The 18095-nt window shown below is 56.1% G+C and overlaps 2 long non-coding RNA genes across 2 annotated transcripts in view; both read left to right on the top strand.

The window, feature by feature from the left end:
- The window catches only part of LOC121672748, a 32722-nt gene extending 24868 nt beyond the window's left edge, over positions 1 to 7854 (top strand). Inside the window, exon 3 of the long non-coding RNA XR_006018967.1 lies at positions 1746 to 7854. This is a non-coding gene — a long non-coding RNA (uncharacterized LOC121672748). The remainder of the gene's footprint in view (positions 1 to 1745) is intronic.
- Positions 7855 to 11674: 3820 nt separating this feature from the next.
- On the top strand, positions 11675 to 15402 carry LOC121672749. The gene is made up of 3 exons (XR_006018968.1): positions 11675 to 12311; positions 13201 to 13372; positions 15268 to 15402. It is a non-coding gene; the product is annotated as an uncharacterized LOC121672749 (long non-coding RNA).
- Positions 15403 to 18095: the final 2693 nt, after the last annotated feature.

Genomic DNA, 18095 nt, shown 5'->3' with positions numbered 1-18095 from the left:
GCCCTCGGGGAGGCTGTACCTGGAAATTCCCGGTAGGAAAAGCCCCAGGTGAAGCTGCACCTGGACCAGGAGGGTCCCTTCCCACCCGGAGCGTTGCTCTCTGCCACGCTGAGCTGCACTGGTGGAAGAGATTCAGAGCACCTGGAAATCTCATCCTCCGGCCTCTTAAGCATGAATCAGTTGCAGGAGGCTTGGAGCAGCTTTGGCAAGAGATTATTTGATTCCTGGCTTTCCTTTCTTTCTCTCTGACTGTTTTATTCTCCTGTAAGCATTCATCTGGAAGTTCCCCCTGGCCAAGGCTGGATGGATGGCCCTGGGACAGCCACTTGCATTCTGCTGCTCTGGGTGCTTTTGAAGGCAGTAAAGTTGGGTCCTTGAAGTGCCGTCAGTAATCATTTTTATAGTGGTCAGATTGCTCATTAGCACATTTGTTTTCAGATGTTTAAACTGGAAAGAAATCCATAGTCCTTGCATTTTTAACTTGATAACCACTCAATAGAACAAATAGAGTTGGAAATTAGAGCAGGGCCGGGCTGGAACTGAGCCCTGAGCACTCACCTTTTACTCCAAAGCTCGTGGAGGCGGGATTCCCCCACAGCTTGGGGAATCACACCCATTCCAGCCCGCAGAGAGCTGATAACAGCTCCGGGTTACTGAGGTGATTAACCTGGAGGTGGATCAGGATTTGGAGGTTGCCCTAAACCAGGTGCGTTGAAAGCTTCTGCTCCAAGCTCGGGAGGAAACCAAGGGCTGGATCAAAACTTTCATTTTTAGGTCACATCCCAAAAGAACCAGTCTAAGAGCTCCTAAATGGTGGTTCCCAGAGCTGGGAGGTAATCGGCTGGAAAAAAATCCGAGGATGCCGTGCAGGAGGGCCTTTTCCAAAAAGGTCCTGGTGCGTTTGTGGGATTGTCCCGAGGGTGCTCTGGCCCGGAGCCGGGCACAGCTGAGCCCCGCGAGGAGTCAGCGTTCCCCGCACTCCCCTTCAGTGCTGGCAACAAACCAGGAAAGGGCTGCGGGACCGTGCTGGGATCATTTTATTTTTTGTAAAGCATTTCGGGATTCAGTTGGAGGCGAGGTGCTGCGCAGATGCGAGCTCGTTAGAAGATCATTATCATTATTTACCTGCTGTGCCTGTCTGTCTCTAAGTTGCGTTAGCTGCCAGCCTATTTATCCACGTTCCCCTCTCACCCTCAGAGTGCCAAACACCAGCTCGCCCAGTTTGCCGGCCCCTCGCTCCCCACCCTTCCCCGTTTCCCACTGGTCGCCCTGGGCTGTGTGTTATGGGAGCCTGAGGGAAAAATGGTTTTTTCTTTTTGAAGCTTTGCAATGCAGGGAGTGTGCCCAGGCAGAGCGTGTCCCCCTCACAGCCTGGGGGGGCCTCGGTGCTGCTGTGTCACGGCGCTGTCGTGGTGCTCAGAGGAGATAATTAGGATGAGGGAGCTAAAAATTTTGTCTGGCACTTTTTATAGCCTCTAACCCTGTTAGTCAGGTCATTTGGAGTCCGGGGAGGGTGGTTTCTTGCCAGAATAGATTGCGAATGGATTGAGTTCCATTACACTGTTAATTAAAAGGACTAGGAGGGGGGAAAAAAAAGGAGAGGAGGCGGAGGAGAAGTGATGGACTTGGGTGAAACTTGGGAAGGAAAATGAAAACCTCCTGGGGATTTTCCACTGGTGCTGCCACGGGCATTGCCTTGGTGCTTCACCCACTCCGTGTTTTTTGCTCTTTTTTGCCACTTTCAGCCCCCTGAGGACCCCGAGGGCTCCGTACCCCAGAGTCGCACCCAGGGCTCAGGCAGAGCAGCCGGGAGAGCAGACCCCAGCCCCGGTTTGGGAGCCTGGTCCCGCTGCCAGCGCTGGAGGGGGAGCGGGCGGTGCTTCCAGGCAGCCGCCCCCACATCCCCGCCCATCCGGGCAGCGCTGTTGGGTTTCCCCGAGCAGCCTAAGAGCCCCCAGTGCCCAGAGCGCCCGTTCTGCGCCAGGGTCCCGCTGTCTGTGGTGTGCCAGGCGTGGCCGAGATGTCCGAGGAGCCGGGCAGGCTCTTATCAGCCGCTCGCACTGTCTCAGAACCCTTCTGCTGAGCGCCTTTTGTCCCCTAATAAACTGGTAAACCCCCGTAATCCGGTGGTGGCTGATGGCAGGGCAGCCCGCGCTCCTGTGCCAGCACAGATAAGGCAGCTCCGTGCCAGCAGGGATCCGCCAGCAGCCGGGAAAGGCGGGATGGGGCTGATCCAGCCGTCCCTGGCTTGCGCTGGGAGAGGGGATGGGATTGGTGACAGAGCGGTGAGGGTGGACTTGTCCAGCCTCTGTCTTCACCTGGTGTGGGGTTTTGGCAGTGGTCAGGCAGGCTCCTGTCCTGGGGCTGTCCCACAGAACACAGGCACACCTCGCCCTCCCAAAGCCCCTTCCCAGCCCAGAGTGATCCCAGGGGTGTCCAGGCCACCCAAGGCACCACCGAGCCTTTTGCAGCCACGAGTGCACACATCGGAGCTGTTCAATTTGCCAAGCGATGAGCAGGGAGGAGGGAAAAGAGGTTTAATTCCGTGTTTTTACCGTCTTGTCAGCGCTCTCTTCGGGGGATGGCTGCTCTCTGACCTGGCGTAGCCACAGCCCTTGTTTAGCAGAGTCTGGGCTTGCTCTCCCGGTTTCTTACAGTGGAAAACAGCTCATTAGCACGAAGGAGCGCTGCCGCCCTGGAGACTCTCCTCTTGCTTTTTTTTTGCACAGCACAAGGATGGAGTCTCTTTCTCCTGGCGCTGAGCAGCATTTTGGGCTCACCTCCGTGTCCTCCTCCTCCTCTTCCCCCCTGTTCTGGGGTTAGCGTTGGCTTCTCCCTCCCTTTGATGCGGGGTTTGCAGCTGGGGGCAGCAAATCAAAAGTAGGATCAATTTTCCCGCTGCCTCCTCTTCTTAACTATGTGCATTTATGAATCTGTTTGCTGGTGCCGGAGCGAGCGGGCTCAGCCCACAGCCCGCTGTGTGGGGATGGGAAATGAAGCACCAAGACGGTGCTGACAGCGGCTGGCGAGGGCCTGATCAATCAGGATGTAATAGAAAAATGGCTCTGGCTCCTGAAGGGAAGGGAAGCAAAGGATTTGATTAAAAAGTAAGGCAGTGACTGCTTGCAGGGGACGTGGCGGAGGTGGATGAATCACCAGAGAGTTACAGGGAGAGGTTTGGGTCCCGGAGAAAAGTGAGGGACTCTGTCACTCCCCTGGGATGACCTCTCTCATCACTGGATCTGTCCTGGCTCTCGCTGCCCTTTTTCTGATGGGAATCTTGGGTTCCTGGAGGCAAAGCTGTGGTGGGGAATTGCCCAGGGAGCTGGGAGTGGGACTGCCCTGCAGCGGAGCAATGCTGCCCGGGATGGACTCTGGGAGCAGGACACGGATCTGCAACTTGGAAGCATCAAACCCAAGGCCTGAATCCACTTGAAGAAGAGACAAATTGTGCCCAGATGGCAAATCCTGGTGTATGAGTTGATTGTGTGTCCCTGCTCCTGCCTGTGAGCTCCTGAGCTGTGCCAGGCTCCTTCCTGGAGCTGGGTGCAGGTGCTGGTACTGGCGCTGCTGGCATTTGGTGTGGGCAAACAGGCACTAAATAATCGGCAGCTCATCGATCCAAGGTCACCCATGCCAAGGCGTGATCGATAGGAGCGGACAGCTGAGTGGTTCTGTAATGAAGTGCCTTCACCTTAGTGGATTTGGGAGAGAGCGAGGGTATGGGAGATTAAATCCTCCTGCCATCGACAGCTCATCAAGCAAAAGATATATTAGTGAAGAAAAATTATGCTTGCCGAGCCCTGAGGGGAGGAATTGAGCTGCTGGGAACTGTTTGTGCTCTTTGGGGGAACATCAGCCAGAGGAGCAGCTCCGCTGCCTCCCAGCACCCCGCTCCCAGCACCAGCTCCCATCCCGCTGGTGGGAACTTCCCAAGCAGCCTTCGAGGGCTTTGAAGGGATTAGGGAATCAGAGAGGGAATTTGCCACAGCTGCTGCTGCAGCCCAGCATGAGGCTGGTGAGGATCTGGCTGTGCCGTGCTAAAACCCACTGATGTCCTTCCAGCCCGACAGGCTGTGACAGCAGGAGAGGGCACCGTGCTGTGCCCACCGTGCCTGGGCTGCCCTGGAGCCCCCAGGGGAGAGAGAGAGGCTGGGAAGCACCGGTTCCCCAGCAGGTTCCAGGATGCCACAAGCAGAGGGGAGGGCTTGGCAGTCTCTGGAGGGTCCGGTGGGATCAGGCTGGAATGAAAGGAGCAGGGTTAGATGCTGCATTTCCAGCCCTCACCTGCTCCCCCCCCTTCCCTGGCTGGCAGCAGGAAGGCGAGAAAGTGAGTAACGCTCAAACCCCGCGAGGGCCTGCGGCAGCAGCAGCCCCTGGCGTCTCCCCCACCTGTTTTCCCAGACGAACTTTCTGCCGTGATCCACACGCCGCTTTATTGAGCTCTATTTCCTGCAGTCTAACTACAGCGAGGAACTGGCAGCAGCCGGCGGCGCGGAGCGGCCGCTCTCGGCCGCGGGGTCCCTGGGGTTTTATTGCCCTGCCAAGCCCCTACATCACGGTGACAAGGACATAATTACATATCGGACCGGGGAGGATGAAGCGCCCGGCACCTCCTAAACGTGTCAACATGATTTGAGAGGTTTGGGCTCGGCTGGACTTGGCAGGCATTGGATTGTGGACTCCAATCACACGGGCATCCGGGGGATCAATAGCCTCACACCTCCGGGCACCGGCTGCAAGGTGAGGGACGGGGGCGCCGGGTGTCGGGGACATCGATTAAATTGATGTATGGCTTGGGTTTGGGGTTAGTCACTCTCTCTTCCTGCTGGGAAGAGGAAATCTCGTGGACAGACCACGCTTTGGCAGCTCCATCCCACGGCAGCCCTTGGCAGCAGCTCTCCTGCAGCAGGACAGGACCGTTGCCCCTTTCCCCTCCTTCAGCTTTCACCTCCTGACGCTCAGGTGGGCAAAGAGCTGAACCCTAACTCATCCCCCTCTGTCCCCTGTGTCCTTCTCTGTCCCCATGTCCCTCTCTGTCCCCCATGTCCTTCTCCACCCTCGCCACATCCACAGGAACAGGGTCTCCCCTCCACACACCACGTGCTGGAGGATGCTCAGCTCAGCCCCTCTCTATCCCCACTCGTTTAATGTGACCAATTAATTTCCCAATGCTCCAGCCCCAGGACTCTCCTGGAACGTCCCACACTGGCCCTGGCTCAGCTGGTGCCCCGGCCTGTGGCACCTGTCGGGGGCTCCCCTGCCAGTCCCGATTACCTGGTGCCACTTAAGAGGAAAACACCTGCAAACAAATTGAATGTTTCTAAGCACAAATTGGTTTTTCAACTGCTCGAGATTTAAAGTGGCACTACAGCAAAACAACATTATTTTAGGCCCGGTGTCCTTGGAATACAGATTTTATTTTCTCTCGGGTTGTCCTCGGGGAATGTGCTATGTGAGGAAGGAGAGGGAGCTGGGAAGAGGCACATCCTTTGTGGAATGCAGGAAGTTTTTACCTGGCTCCTGGTGCTGTACAAGGCAGGCAGGTCCTGGGAGGCTGGTTGCACTGGGATGTCTTGGATTCCATCTGGAACAGCCGATGGGTCAGGATTAGGGTTAGGGTTAGATCTCACACCTGCGCTGCTGTCCTGAACCACTCCCAGCCTGGGAAGTGAGGACACCCAGCACCTGCGAAAGCAGAGCTCAGAGGTGCCTCTGCAGGTCCCTCCTGTCCAGGGGGAGGAGATGATCCCTGCTCCCGTGGGTTGGCTCAGACCTGGACCTGATGGATCTAAACTGATGGCTCCCACCTCACAGCTCCTGGCGAGGCCCCAAGCTGTGCTCAGCACCCTCCGGAGCTCCCCTCCCCTCTCTGCAGGCTGCATTTCCACTCCATCACCTCGCTCGGCGGGAGCAGAGCCACGCTGGGAACGCCAGGGTTGATCTTTTCTGACATTTAGCACCACTGCTGGCGGCAGCAGCGCCTGTTTAATTCACCTGTTGCTCTGCCCCTGTCAATCACTGTCAGTGTCGGAGCAGATCTGGCACTGGGGGATGGCGGGGAGGAGTGTGGGGGGCTGGGTGAGACCCCCTCAATTATTTTGGACTGGGGACATCCATGTGGAGCCGGTGCTGTCAGTCCCCTGTCCCAATGTGCCTCGGCCTGCTGAGTTCTGCAGCAAAGCTGGCGTGTTTTATTGATTATTGATATTGATTTGCTGTCTCAGCTCCTCATCCCCCACCCAGCAACCCCCCATCTCTTCTGGGGAGCTGATGAGTTTCAAGCTGTGGAGCTTTGCAGGGTTTTGTGGCAGTTCCCATCCCACCAGCCCCTGGAACAACCTAAAATGCTCAGCAGCTGAGCAAATGAAGACAAAGCAGCCTGAGGTCTCACTTGTTGCCCTTTGCAAGAAGAAATTACATTAATACACCTGCGAGCCTGGGTGTAATAACAAAGCCAAAATTCCACCAATTTGGGTGCAGGAGGGGCTGAGCTCACTGCTCCTGCCACGAGCCAGGGCTGTAATTGATCTGCCAGCATGGAGAGGGAAATGCAGCCGCTCTGTGTGAGTGATTTTTGTGGGGATGGTTTGCACAGCGCTGCTGCCGCTGCAGCTCTGAGCAGGGCTGTGCAGCAGAGGAGACACTCAGCCCTGAGTTTGCACCCCAACCCCCCCTCCTGGGGTCTTTGCAGGTCACTGGCTGAGAACTGAGCCATTCCCTGGGATCCAGCCCCGCGGGAGCTGCTCTGGCAGCAGGTGGGAGCAGTGCTGGACCAGCTGTTGGGGCTGTGGGACCAGCCCCGAGCTTGGCGTGTGGCTTTTGGGGCAGGAGCAGGTGTTTTGTGCACTTGCAGATGTTCTGAGTAAACCTCTGATGCTCACAGCTGGGCTCGGAACCTCCAGGGCTGCTCTCAGTTGTTTGCACCTCAGATGTGAGGCTGGCTTGGGAAGGAGCTCACCAGGGTTTCTGCCGGGGTTTGGGGCCTCAGGTTTTGAGCCTCTGCAAGTGATGGGTTCTCCTTCACCCCCCAGTCTCAAGAGACGAACTCACCCCTCTTTCCAAAGGAAATCTGAGCCCTTGCCCATGGTTTCCCAGGTTTTCTGGGCTGTGGCACAGGGCGTGGGATGCTCTCATCCCTCCACCCAACCTGTGCAGGAAGGCCCTGGGTCACGCCTGTCCTGCACCCTCCAGCGGGGCTGGTTTACGGGCTCTCAGCATGGAGGGGCACTGCTCCCTCCAAAAAGGAAGGAGAGGATTTGCAGGAGCAAGGAAATGCTCTCCAGCCTGGGAAGGGGGAGGCCGTGGGCTCCAGCGGGCAAAGGGGCGGCCGGAGCAAGTGCTCCCAGTTGATTCCCTAAACCCTGGAACACGAGGATTTATACGGGAACGGCTGCCAGAGCAGGAGGCAGCAGGGTGAATGGAGCTGCTCTAATGGATATGAAGTGATTTGCAGGCCTGCTGCTTGCAAACACAGCTGTAAATAGCAGAGGGGAGGGGGCAGCAGATGAAGGAGGCTCAGGCTCTTTAACGGCAGCGTGTGAAAAATGGGGAGAGGTTCCTGGGCAGGGCTGGAGCAGCCGGAGAAACAAAAGCTGCAGCATCTATTTTCATATCTTTTATGTCTTCCTTGCACTTCATCTTGTTTAGGTCCGCAATTAAATTTTAAGACGCATAAGAGTGTTCGCTTACACACTTGGATTCTCTGCAGATTGAATTATTTAATAGAGTGTGGAGCGGCTCCATGATCTCGGAGCTGTGGCACCGAGCGCAGCCAAGCAGAAAATTAATAAACACTGGCTGCCGCCGCCGCGCCGCCCCCGCCTTCCGCCCCCTCCCCACCCTGCTCCAGCCTTTCCGCCGGGATTTCCTCCTTCCCTTCTCTTCTTCCTTCTTTGGTGCGGCCGTTTCTCCTCCAGCTCCACACCGCCAGCCCCTCGGGCACAGGGTGAGCAGGGATGTCTCTGGGTCGGATCCCATCCCTGTGGGAGCTCCATCCCCATCAGCCCGCTCTGGGAAGCCCCTGTGCCTTCCTGCAATGGCATCCCTTGCCCTGGAATAAATCATGTTTCAAACGCCATCAGCTTCGTCTCTTCCCCCTCTCCCTTGCTCCCCCACCAACAAAGTTGTCCTTCTCTCCCTTTCCTTTCTTTCCTGGTAACCTTCCCAGGCAACAAATTGCAGGGGGCAATTATGCCATGTGCTAAAGAGAACATTAAGGCAGCCACAATTTCAGTGGAGGATGGTGCTCGGCAAGCAGCGACACAAAAGCGGGCTGTGAAATTCATCAAATTGCCGGTTGGCTGGAGCACACATTTACAATGCACCCGGAGCCCCAGTGAATTATCTGAAATCAGTTTGTTATTTCTCCTCCTTTTATTTTCCCCTTTTTACAAGGCACCAAATAAAAAGGTTTGAAAATTGCTGTTGAAGAAAGGGTCTGGCCTCTCTTTCCTTGGAGGCTCTGGCGGTTTTCCTGCATCGATTCTGGGCTGGAATGTGCTGGTGTTTGTGGCTGGCGCTGGGAGTCTCCATCGCTCGTGGAATCACTGGATCCTCAACTGGATGGGGTTGGAAGGGACCTTAAAGCCCATTCTGCCATGGGCAGGGACATCCTCCAGGGTGTCCCCCAAGCCCCATCCAGCTTGGCCTGCTTCCCACAGAGCCTCCCCTCGCGCTGCTCCGTGACAGCTGTTGGACATTGTGGTGGCATTTAGTGGGGCCACCCCCCGTGGGTGACAGTAACAGAGGCCCCAGCAGGTCCCCACATCCTGGCCCCGTGTCCAACACCACCCTGTGACCCCAAGCCCTCTCCTCAGGGAGGGAGCTGCTGGAGAGCATCCTTCCCTTCCCAAAAGCCATGGGGAGAAGCTTCCTGCTGGATTGAACCGAGATTATTTCTTCTCCTTTCCAGACTATTTTTCTTTTTCCGAGTGCTGCCTTCCCCACTCCTCCCCGAGGCTTTCTGGCAAGCCTGAGGGCAGGGGGTCAGGCAGTGCTGCTTTCCCGGTCCCCACTGCCGGGTGGAAATAGCTCTTGTGGAATTGAAATTCTGGAGGGAGTATCGGACACAGCCGAGAAGCAGCTAAAACACCTCTCTAATTGCTAATCGATAACCTAAAGAAACGCTGCCCTGGCTGAAACCTGCTCCGGGGAAAAAGAACAAAAATCATCATGATTTGTTTCGTGAGTCGAATGAGGGGTTTATTTGTCTGGTTTCTGCTTTGCTGCTCCTCCTTTCGTGTTCTTTGGAGTCCCCACACCGCGGGTTGGGGGTTTATGAAGTCGTCACCTGCCCCTCGCTCCCAAACCTCGCCGAGGAACTTTGGGCTCCGCAGCCAGACCGGCGCTAATGCCCTGTAATTGAATCATCCTCTGGATATTATTTGGCGGCTCCGAAACAGTTCTGTTCTCGAGTCATATTTTTATTAGCTTTGGGGTGGCTGCAGAGCAGGCTTTTTTCAGCACTAATACAATTTCCTTGCTTGCCACGCCGGCTGCAGCGCTGCTCTTTATTGATGTTGCCGGGATTTTGGGGCTGTCCTAAAAAGAATTCCCTGCAGATGTTCGGAGAGGTGAATTCCCACTCCCTAAGGGGGCTGTGGTCTATCCAAGGAGGAGCAATTAAGGACGCGACCGAGGAGAATCTACAGCTCTGATCGCCCAACGCAGAGCTGGCAGCTCAGCAGGGTTCTCACCATTCCCGGGTGCTGGACGGGATCTCCTCCATCCTTTGGGAACGGGAAGGGAGGCTTATGGGACACCCCTCTCCCTGCAGGATCTCTGCAACCTCTCCCAAAATCCAGCTCCATTCCAAGGGGAGGGTAATCTGGGTTACTCCAGGGATTGCTCCTGGGGAAGAAGAAATCCTGGATCAGTGGCAGCGTTGGAGAGGAGGGAGGGAAGGATCCGGGGGGGGAGCCGGCGTCGGGCTGAGCTGCCGGGGCTGCGGGAGGGATTTGTTGAATCCTGAAATTGCCTGAATTCCTTTCGATTATTGGCAGCGCTTCTCTACGGAACTAAATAAAGTAAAATAAATCAGGGAAGCAGAAGGCAATCCTGGAGCAGTTAGAGGGGATCAGTGGCGAATTGAATAATTCATTCAGGAGAGAAAAGGAGCTATTTGCCATGTCACTCTTATCTTGATTGTATTTACAGACAGGAACTTTTGACAAGGAAATTACCTGTAAATTCTTATTTTTATTTTTTTCCTCCTTCCTTCACTCTAGAAAATACTAGACAGGAAGATTTCATGCAGGATTTGGGGGGGTTTTTTTTGGTTGCTTTTTTTTTTCCTGGGGCGATTTGATGGATTTCTGTAAAAAACCCGAAGTCTTGTGACCTCCCCAGCAGCCCATGAAACGCTGCTGCTCGGATGGAAACAGAGCCAATGGCAGCTGGAAGTCAGGGAGGAGAGGAGGGAGAAACTGTTCCTTGGTGCTTCTGAAGAGGGATGGACGCTGGAGGCTGGAGCTGGGGTTGGAGCAGGAGGATCTCAGTGTGGGACTTGGGGTGGTTGGAAGTCGCTGCTCAGAGTTTCCATCTCTTGGAAGTGGAGATTTTGGGATGGGGTTGGCAGGGAGGCTCCAGCAGGACAATCTGGGAATGCAGAGAGGTGCCCAGGGTGCCCCGGCTCCTGCAGAGCCCGCAGAGTCATTTGATTTCCAAAGACATCATCTGGAGCAGGAGTGAAACGTGACTCCAAAAATATTAAACCTGAACAGTTCCTTCAGCAGAGAGAGTCCCACGGGCCTAAAAATGAATCCACAGCTCTCGTGGTCCGTGTTTGCTTTCCCTTCCTGAGAGATGGGGGCACTTCGGGGATCAAATTCCACTTTTCCACCCTACAGGGTGGCCCTGGAGGGAGCTCACAGAAACCCAGCCCGGGACAGGCTCTGCCACAGGGAAGCTCCAGTTCTGCCTCTGTTGCTGTGATTTGTTTTCCGGGCGGTGCCGGGGAGGCTCCAGCTGTTCCCGATCCTCCCCTTTGCATGGAGGGGAAGCTGTGACGGGAGCACGAAGCACTCGTGGGGAGCTCTTGTCTCTGGAGCTCAGCCTTGAGGATAATTGAGTTGTCGTAATGAAGTCTGGGCTTGGTTCTTCAAGGAGGAATTTGTTTTGGAAAGAGACTCTCGACTTAATTTAGATTTCATGCTCTTCCCCAGCACTTGCTGCCAGCACTGGAGGTTTGATGGGCCAATTGGGGAATTCCTGGAGGTCGAGTGGGATCAGGATGCCGCTCTCCAAGGAATTTAGGGATGGAATAACCAGCCCATGGTCCTGTGGCAGCAGTCCCAGAGCTGCAAGAGGCTCTGAGCTCAGGCAGCTCCAGCCACAGATGGGGCTGAGCCCAGGTCTGACCCCCTGGGAGCTACCACATCCATGGGGTGGTGACATCCTGGAGTCCCCACGGAAACTGGGGACTGATGTTGGGTTTTCCCAGTGGAGCACATTGTCCAGGCTGGGAAAAGAAGGGTTTTCCCTGTTCTGTTCCAGCTGAAATGGAGGAACCACAGGGATGGACCTTCCAGTGCCTCCTCAGCCAGGGAGGCACAAACCAGTCGGGGAATTCCTGGAGGTCAAGTGGGACCAGGATATGCCTCTCCAAGGAGTTTAGGGATGGAATAACCAGCCCGTGGTCCTGTGGCAGCACTGCAGAGAGTCTGAGCCCAGGCTTGACCCTGCAGAACACCAGGAGCTGCCACATCCATGGCATGGTGACATCCTGGGGTCCCCAAGGAGTCGGGGGCTGGATGTTGGGTTTTCCCGGTGGAGCACGTTGTCCAGGCTGGGAAAAGAAGGGTTTTCCCTGTTCTGTTCCAGCTGAAATGGAGGAACCACAGGGATGAACTTCCCAGTGCTCCTCACTCAGGGAGACACAAACCATTTCCAAGCAGGATTTCTCCCTCTGCTGCTCCCTGGGAGATTCCCCTCCAGCGCTCTGGATGGATCCTGCACAGGCTCCATAACTCATCTCTGAGAACACATAAAAGCAGCAAGCAAACAACTTCCTTTCCCTTCCTTTGTGCATTTTGGTTTTAAATAATACGTTTCCAGGGATAAATGTTGGCAGCACTTGAAATAAGTTGTATTAATTAATGAACGAAGCACTTAATTTCGGTTTAATGGGATAATCCTTTGCCGCATGTTACATAAATAGTAATTGGATATTAAGAATGTATCGAACAGGATTTCACTACTGGGAGAGATGGAGTTTATGGCATCCCTGTTATTGCTCAGCTCCAGCCTGGTCTCAGCGTGGGAAACGTGGATTCAAAGGCTCTGGAAGTTAATGCAGGAGCGGCTCCAAGGTGAGTGTGGCACACGGGGTGAGAAATTCAGGCTTTTGTTTTGCCCCAGTCCATGGCCTGACCCAAAACCGGGCTGGGCAGGAGGAACTTCCTTGCATTGATCCAGGCATCCTCCCAAACGCTCTGAGATAAAAAAGAACCCCTGGTGAGGGGGATCACCAGGTCTGGGGCTTTGCCGTGTGGGGCTCGACAGCTCTGCTGGGTCTGGGGAGCATCGGGATGGGTCCCTGACATCTCTTTGCAGCTCAAGCTGGGGAAAAGCTGTCCCAGGGCACCCCCTGAGTCCCTCTGATCCCCTCCCAACCCCCTCCCCCCTCGAGAAATGCTGTCCCGCTCCCTTCCTCGCTCCTGGGGGGAATCTACCACCTTCCTCTGGCTCTGGGATTTATTTATTGCCACATCATTGCACAGTGTGGGTGATAAACCCCTCCAATTGCCTGCAGCTCGTCCTTGTTTGAGGAATAATTGGTGTGTTCCAAACAGGGAGCGATTCCTGGCGATTTAAGGACATTTCCCCTGCAACTCCTGCTGCATAATCCAGCACTGCTTACACAAGAGTTTTGCTCTGTCTGGCCCTAAAACTTTCCCTCCTTTCCACGTCTCAGCACTGAGCAGTGAAGGTGCTGCAGGCCCTGCTCAGGCCACCAGCCCAGAGCTGTTCCAGCACCTCTGGAAATGATATTGGCTCCCTAAATCCTGCCCTGCTGGTGCAGCAGACCCCGAGATGCTCCCACTGCTCGCTCCCTGCAGCTCTGCCAGCTCCACCAAACCCCAAAACGCAGCTTCTCTGGGCTGAACCCAACCCTGGAACTGGAGTCGAGTTGATCACAGAGTTTCTCTGGCCCTTAGTTGTTCTTATCCCTGGGTTTTTTTTCTGTTTTTATCCCAGAAAATCTGCCTCAAACCTCCCCCCTCCGTGTCCCTGCAGCCTGGCCGGGTGATGGATGCAGCTGAGGGGGGTGATTTAGCGATGGTTTCCCACCAGCTGCAGGGAGCTGGGGACGATGGGGACACGTTTCACTCGTGACTCAGCTCCTGCCACCTGGGAGCGGCTGTGACAGGTAGGGAGAGCTGCCGCAATTCATCTCCCGGCCTGGGAGGAGCTGGGGACTGACAGCAAATCCAGTTTGGAGCATCTCTGCTCTACCTGGGGACGCTGGCTCAGGTGGCACGGGGGAAGCTGGGGTGGGAGGAAAGGGGGGAATGAGCTGCGGGAGCCTCTGGCCATGCCGGTGCTGCCGTTCCTGCGTGGAGGCGGCAGCTCCGCGGCTGCTCCCTGCGCAGCCCAGTTCTCTCTCTGTGCTAATTAAATGGGACAGGAACACGGACCTGGCTCTGCTGGATGAGAAATCAACTGGAAGGTGGCTCCTTTCCCGAGCCCTGCTGCTTCAGCAGCCGGACTGGAGGGAAGGTGGGAGGAGGAGAACATCCCTGGATTAGATTTAATGAAAATAAATACATCAGCTCTGCAAGCAGCAGACGGGACCCGATTAGGGAACAGCAAGCCCGGCTCATTCTTCAGGAGCTGCAACTTTGGCGCTGGCTCAGAGCCTGCTCAGTGGCTTGGTGGCTTTTTGGGAGGGGCAGGAACGATGCCTGGGAGGCAGGAGAGACAGCTTGGGAGACAATGATGGATGAAGCGATGCTTCACGACGCTGGCACGATGCCTGGCGATGAGGCGGTTATGCGGGATGCTAAATTACAAACGGTGATTAAATGGTCCTGAAGCCGAAGGGTTGGGGTGGTCAGTGGAGACTGGGACCTCCTGGGCAGCTCCGGGGGGCTTTGCTCAGCAAAACTTCTTCCAGAGTTGCACAGAGCTCTGGGGGCTTCGCGGGGTCCTTTGGGTTTGTCACACACAAATTTTTAAATGCCTTGAGCAAAACGGGTACTTCTGTAAAGAGCAGAAAATGAGAAAGTTGTGGTCTCTCCCATGGTTTGTTCAGGCTCCTGTGCTGGTGGGAGACCAGCACCTGCCTCCTCTCCCCATCCCCGTTCCTACAAACCCTGGGAGCTGGAAGAGGTGAGAGCACAGAAGCCGACTGCCCCCAGCCCAGGCTGAGGGGTCTGTCCCTGCCCTGATGGGGGTTAATGAGGGGTTTGTGTGCGTCCTGCTGGACCCTCCCTGGCCGTGCTGGACCCTCCCTGGCCGTGCCGGACTCTCCCTGGCCGTGCCGGACCCTCCCTGGCCGTGCCGGACCCTCCCTGGCCGTGCCGGACTCTCCCCCGGCTGCCCCGGCCGGCGCTCGGGGCTGTTTACAGGCCGGGTTTGGTTTCAGGTCCGTCTCAGCCCCGCCGTGTCTCACAGTGGCATTTCCCGTGGTGAGGATCAGAACGGGGACGCTTGAAAGCCACAGTGGGGAAGGACAGAGCGGGAGATGCGGGATGAAGGACGGGAAAGGGCTGGAGGAGAGGATTAGGGGAACGGTAATAGGAAGTGAAAGGAAAACAAAGTTCAAGCCAGGCCCCGTGGACGAATAAATGCCAGGATGGTTGGGTGGTCAGGAAGGCTCCCGCAGAGGCTGTGGGATCCTACAAAAGGCAATTAAATGCTCTCCTGGGGGAATGGGCTTACTGGAGAGGATAACCACTTGGGACTTTTCCAGTGCCTGCTATCCTTAATAATCTTCCAGCAACTCGAGCTGGCTGGTGGCTGAAGGCAACAGCCAGGACTTCCTGGAGGAGTTGGGAAAGCGGCGGATCCCGGTGCTGCGGGCAGGTTGTGCAGTGTCACACGGGGTGGGGGTTATGGGGAATGCTGCAAGGGAGGAATCATCCCTGATTCTCTGCCCTGCGCCCCAAGTGTGCCAAAAATCCCAGCTCCTCACTGGATCACTGTCCCAGGGAGGAACAGAAAGGTCTGGCCGCCTTTAGTTTTTTATTTTCCCTCTTGCTATAGGAATACATTTTGTGAGGAGATCTCGGGAAATGGGAAAATAATAATTATTCCCTTCAGCACAGCACTTTGGGGACAGCTGATCTCACGAAGCTGCAGCTGAGTGACACCTCTCACAACACGGAATGTGCCAGAGACAGAGGGCTGGAAATGACTTCCCGGGCACAGCCTGGCCATGGCACCCTGTCCCCCCAAACCGCCGAGGCGGTGGCACAGGATGTGGCTGCTGCTGGCACCGGGACACCCCGGGGCTGTGGGGATCGGCGGCGGCTTGAAGTGCAATTTCCATTTTAATAAAGGAACTTGTGTTTTTTCACCCATTTGCATTTAAATCACCCGTGTTTCATAACCCACTGTCCCTCTTAAAGGGGCGCTCCGGGCTCTGCTGAGCTCAGGGGGAACACTGCGGGGGTTTTACTTGCCCTGCTCACGCCGGGGGCTGATAACGGCACTTTTTGGCTCGCAGGTGGCACCTGCTGACCCTCAGCCAAGGGGGCTGGAACATCCCAGACCCCTCCATGGTGCTGACCACGTCTGGGCAGCCCTGGAGTGAGCAGCAGGGTGGAGGTGGCACAGAGGGGATTTGCCCGGGCACAGGGAAGGGCACCTGAGCGGAATCGGGGCAGGTGCGGGTGTGCCCAGCCCGGGTGACACCAGGAAACTGCAGCAAAAAGGAGCGTTTGTAGCGCATTGAACGAAGGGGATGATAAATTTTTAAAACCTGTTTTGGATGAACTCGAGTCCACTGTTCTCAACCAGTTTAAAGCTTTTCTCCTTTCAGCTCCTTTTTGTCCTAATCCCGTTCAGGCTCCAGCACAAAACACAAGATCCTGACGAGAGCTGGCACTTGTGAAGGCAAACCAGGAGGAGATGGTCTGCTCTGAGCACCTGGAAAGCTTCTCCCGCTCCTCTCCGAATGAACTTTTACTGCTGCTCACCAGTTTCTATAAAAAGCCATTTTCCAGCGCAAAAACCCCGGCGTCGGGGCCTGTTCCACTGCGTCTCCGGGCTCTGCCCTCTTCCCTCCCCATTTCCTGGGAGTGCCCCTGCCCCGCTGTGCCCGAGGAGGGTCCTCTGCAAGGTGCCGCCTCCTCGCAGTCCCTTTTGTTGGCAGTCACTGAGTTTTCCATCAAAGCCGCCGCCGCCTTTCATCCCCGGGCGGAGCCGCCTGAGGGCACAGCCTTTACCCGGCCGCCTGAGCCATTGGGGGCCTTTCGTGGTCCTGCTTTTATCCTGGGAATGGGGCGACTCTCCTCGGATTCCGGGGCTCCGGGGTGGGCTTCGCGCTGCCCCCCCGATGCTCCGGCCCTCGGCACCCTGAGCAGGCACTGCAGCTCGTGCTTCTCCCTCGGGAGCAAATCCTGCCGGGATGAGAAGCTCGGTCCTCAGAGGGCGGAAAGCTCCAGCGTTGATTTGAATGTTTAATGCTCCTCAGGGAGATGGAAGCAGAGGGAGGAGAGGGCTTGGGATCGCTTCCGATTTAAGCGCCTCTGTGAGGTGCCAGGGGGTTCAGGTGGGAGGGTCGCGGGTTGAATCCCACCCCAATTAACCCCCAAACTGCGCAGTGGGGAGATGGCTTGGAGGAGGGTTCGGCACAGGGAGCTCTCACAGCATCACCTGGGCTGACGTGCCGACAGCGGAGCTGCGTGGCCACCACGCAGGAGGTGACGGCCACGAGGGTGTGACCTGGCTGTCCCCTCGTGCTGCAGTGCCGTGGGGACACCGAGATGCCGCACGGTGCTGTGGCACCCCTGCTCCTCCCTCTGGAGGGTGGGAGAGGCGAGGGGGGGGTTGAGTAACAGTGGGGATAATTCAGTTTGATTTCTTCCCAGCCTCTTCATTTGCTGAACGTGTCACCAGCCGTGCTGTATATGGGCTGCTCTGTATCAATTTTCCCTGATGCCAGGCCATAAATAAAGAAAATAAATGTTGGGCCCGTTAATCAGTCGCTGCTCATCCAAATGAGTTCCCTCTGCATTTCCCTGTTCTATAATTACTTGTCACCTCTTGCTGGTTTGCAACTTCTCGCTCTGTGATTCTGTTGGGTGCGTCTTCCCTGCTTCTGACAGCATCAATCGCTTTGGTGCGAGGCTGGGGTTTAGTTTGTTGGCTTTTTTTTTTTCTTTTTGGGGTTTGTTTGGCTTTTGTTTTTGTTTTTGGTTTTTTTTTTGGCGGGGGGGGATGGTGCATTGTTTATTTTATTGTGCAGGGTGTCAAAACCCAATTGCTTGTAGCGAGTTTAGTCGCAGGTGAGGAGCTGAGGGGAAACAGCCTCCACCGGAGCTGGATTTTAATTTCCAGAGCAGGTGATGCTTGCTGCTGGCTCTGCAATTCCTGAAAATGGACTTTTTGCAAACCCGCGTTGCTTCAAACCCAGGGCTGCTGCGTCCAGGTGGCTGCAGCAGAGCCACGGGAGCAAGGGCAGGTGCTGAGCGCTGTCCCCTCTGTCCTTCTGTCTGTTTTCTGCAGCTCTCCCGTGCCCTGGAGAAGCGGATCCTTCCTCCCAGCCCTCCTCTGCATCACGTCCCAGGCAGGAATCGCGGCTCCCGGCCTCAGGCTGGGGCAGGAGGTGCAGGAATCCGCCGTGAGCGATCGCTGCCGCTGAGGACCACTTCACCCCAGGCACGTGGAATGGCTGAGGAACAGCTGGAGCAGCTCGGCGTCATTTTTCAGCCAGGCTGGGATCCAGCGCTGCCTCCCCCTCCCTTCCCCGTGCATGGAAAGAATTCGAATTTACACACCAAAGAGCCGGGCGCGCTGGAGCAGCTCTGGCAACGAGGGTTTCGCTGCGGCCGCCCCTGGAGCCACCCAGCGATGGGTTTGGGGGTGGGGGGGGAGGCTGCCAAGATGGATTTTTGGGGAAAAACGCAGGGAAAACGAGCACGGGT

The sequence above is a fragment of the Corvus kubaryi genome, unplaced genomic scaffold, assembly GCF_017639235.1.
Source record: "Corvus kubaryi isolate FWS band 111438036 unplaced genomic scaffold, C.kubaryi_AGA036_p1.0 64926, whole genome shotgun sequence".
In the NCBI taxonomy this organism is placed as follows: Eukaryota; Metazoa; Chordata; class Aves; order Passeriformes; family Corvidae; genus Corvus; species Corvus kubaryi.
This window is presented reverse-complemented; position numbering and strand designations above follow the sequence as displayed.